Source organism: Tupaia chinensis, unplaced genomic scaffold (genome assembly GCF_000334495.1).
Source record: "Tupaia chinensis unplaced genomic scaffold, TupChi_1.0 Scaffold139757_1, whole genome shotgun sequence".
NCBI classification, from domain to species: Eukaryota; Metazoa; Chordata; class Mammalia; order Scandentia; family Tupaiidae; genus Tupaia; species Tupaia belangeri.
Window position 1 is genome coordinate 3,031,856 of NW_006199637.1, and position 2,767 is coordinate 3,034,622.

Sequence of the window (2,767 nt, forward strand, 5' to 3'; positions counted from 1 at the left end):
CCTCTGCAGCCTGGTCTCTGTCCCTTCTTCCCTGGGGAGCCCCACACCTGCATTTGGAGCCCTGTCCCAGGAGCCTGCCTCCTGTGGGGTGGGCCACCCCATCCTCCCATCCCAGACCGCCCTTGCCCAGTCCTGCACCTCTCCCACCTCTGTGCTGGGGAGTGTGGGAACGGGTGAGGACTCCAGGTCCCCTCCTGCAGGCCCTGGCTCCAGGGGAAACCACCCCAATCCCTCTCCTAGGCCTTCCAAGATGAGGATAGACGCTTTCATGCAATTAACCAGGATCATGGGCCAGTGTCCAGGGCTTTAAAGAGAATGAGGAAGCAAAAGGCGTCACCGCCCCAACCCGCAGATCAGATCTTGGGAGGAGAGCTGATCTCCTCTTTGCAGCTGTGGGCCAGGTCCAACCCACAGGTCCTGCCAGAGGCTGCTGCTGCCCAGCCTCGCTCTGCCTGGCTCCCCTCCTTCCCGGGCCCAGCCCCTGCCCTGCCTGTGGGCTGCTGTCACTTCCTTGGGCTCGCTCTGCCCAGCTAGTGACTGCAAGCCCACACAGGAGCAGGCGTGAACCCCTGCACCCCACCCAGCCCCCGCCACTGCACCAGGAGTTTGCGCTTGCAGTCCGCAGCGTGTGGTTTCAGCGGCAGCGCTTCCTTTCTTGAGTGCTGATTTTCTCTTAATAAAGAAACCAGACACTGAGCTGAGTCTGACTTGGTCAAGCAAGAGGGAGCCGCGGGGTCGCCAGGCACTCTGGGTTGGTCAGCTCAGTACCCCATGGCTGCTCCCCTCTGGGTGGTGCCTAGGTAGCCCAGGCTTCAAGGCGGGCCTCTGCAGGAACCGCGCCCCAGCTGCGCAGAGCAAGAGCTTCACACCACAGCCCAGGGAGCAGGCCAGAGTGGACCCAGGCACCCGGAAGCTCACTGAAGGGGACCTTTAGGCCTGAGGACAGTCTGAAGGCTTAGGAGCCCACAGGGGTCCAGATCTCCAGCCACCCCCCACGCACATCCCCACACATGGAAATCACAGAGAGAGAAGGAAAGTGAGAAAGCAACCCACCAGGTCTGGGACTTAAACCAGTCAGTCACGCGGGAGTGTCCAGCACCTTAACACCACACCACCTGCCGGTCCCCTACCCGACCTCTTTAAAGAGAGGGACCAGCAGATGGTGTAATGGTTACGTTGCTGGACTCCCATGTAGCCAACCACAGTTCCAGTCCTGGTCCCGGTGGCTTAAAACTCACGTCAGGCATATATGGGTGTGTGTCCAAACTCCTAAGAGGAGAATGGAGGAGAAGGGACTGCAGCGTGGCCAGGCGCCCTAGAGGGTGATTTCGCGCTTTCTATCTCTCTCTCCGATGAGCGCACCCACCCTACAGGAAAATCTCTACCTAAAAGAAGGAGAGAGAGATTCAGTCACAACTGTGCAAAGACTTTAATTGTAACTGCAGGGTACAGGTATATCCCCCGTGTGGCCTTATCTAGAGACAGCCATGGAATCCACAGGTGGGCCCAGGAGCAGTTCCTGGGGGTGTGTGCTGACTCTGGCACCAGCCCGCACCTGCACCTGCCCTGACAGCCCGGCTTCTGGAGGCGTGGCCCTATTTCTTCGGTACCTGTAACACCTGAGTCGGAGGAACTCGCAGTTCTGAGTTTATCTGGAAGAAAAAGCAGACAGCTGTTACCCTTTGCCCAGGGGCCTCCTCCTTCAGGCGCTCTGTGGGCGGGGTGAGCACCTGCCAGCCTCCAGGTCCCTGCGAGCAGCTCGTCTCCAGGGCTGGAGGTGCCTGGCAGAGCCCACAGTCCGCCTGCCTTCCGAAGGCCAGCGGGGCTTCTTGTTGAGTGTCTGCTCTGGCCAGTCACCCTTGGGAGCGCTCCTAATCCGACCCTCCCCTCTTTCTCCCATCCCTGCCTCCTCTCGTACACGGTAGTATCCACGGGAGCATGGACATGCTGTCCCCACATGTGTGCGTCCTGTCACCATGATGCCAAGGCTCACGGTATCAGGTGTGGCAGGGCCTGAGACCACACCAGACCCGTGTATCCTCTGAGCTTGGTGGAGGGGCTGGCCTGCCATCAGCCATGCAGGCACTGGCGATGTGTCGTGACCCTCCCGTCCATGGCCCCAACATCGCATGAAGGATCTCACACCAGCAAGGTGGAGTGAGCGATGGTGATGACTCTGTCCTTGAAACAGAGATCACTCCTCTGGAGGCCGCAGGAACTTGCCCCACTACCTCTGGAGCAGGTGCAGGGGTGAGCGACCGCCCAGCAGAACCTCCTCCCCACGCCAGGAGGCCCTTCGAGTCACATGGCAGGCTCGAGAACTGGGGACGAGGCACCAAGTCCCTGAGTCCCGATTCTCTTTTCGTGAAATGGGAGCTGCTTCTGCCCCGTCCGTCTCACAGAGAGCTTGTCAGAGCCCAGGAAGAAAGCGCCTTTGGGAGGGTTCTGCAGGCTGGGCGCTACTCCTGGCTTTGGCACGGCTTTACCTTACCGAGAGCCCGCAGGGCACAGGAGCCAAACCCCACAGGCACCTAATGGTGGCTCCTAGCCCCCCCAGGACTCCCCCACCCCCCGTCCCGTCCGGTGGGTCCCCACCACGCACCTTGAGGGACAGAGAAGGGAGGGCAGGCCCAGGGGCGGGTCACCCAATGCCATCTACCCCCTTCCCGGAGATACTAAAGGCCACTTTTCTCACCAAGATTTCGTGGGCCAGGGAGTTGTTCCCCACCCGCCTGCCCGGCTCCTGTTCCCAGGCCCTGGGACACAC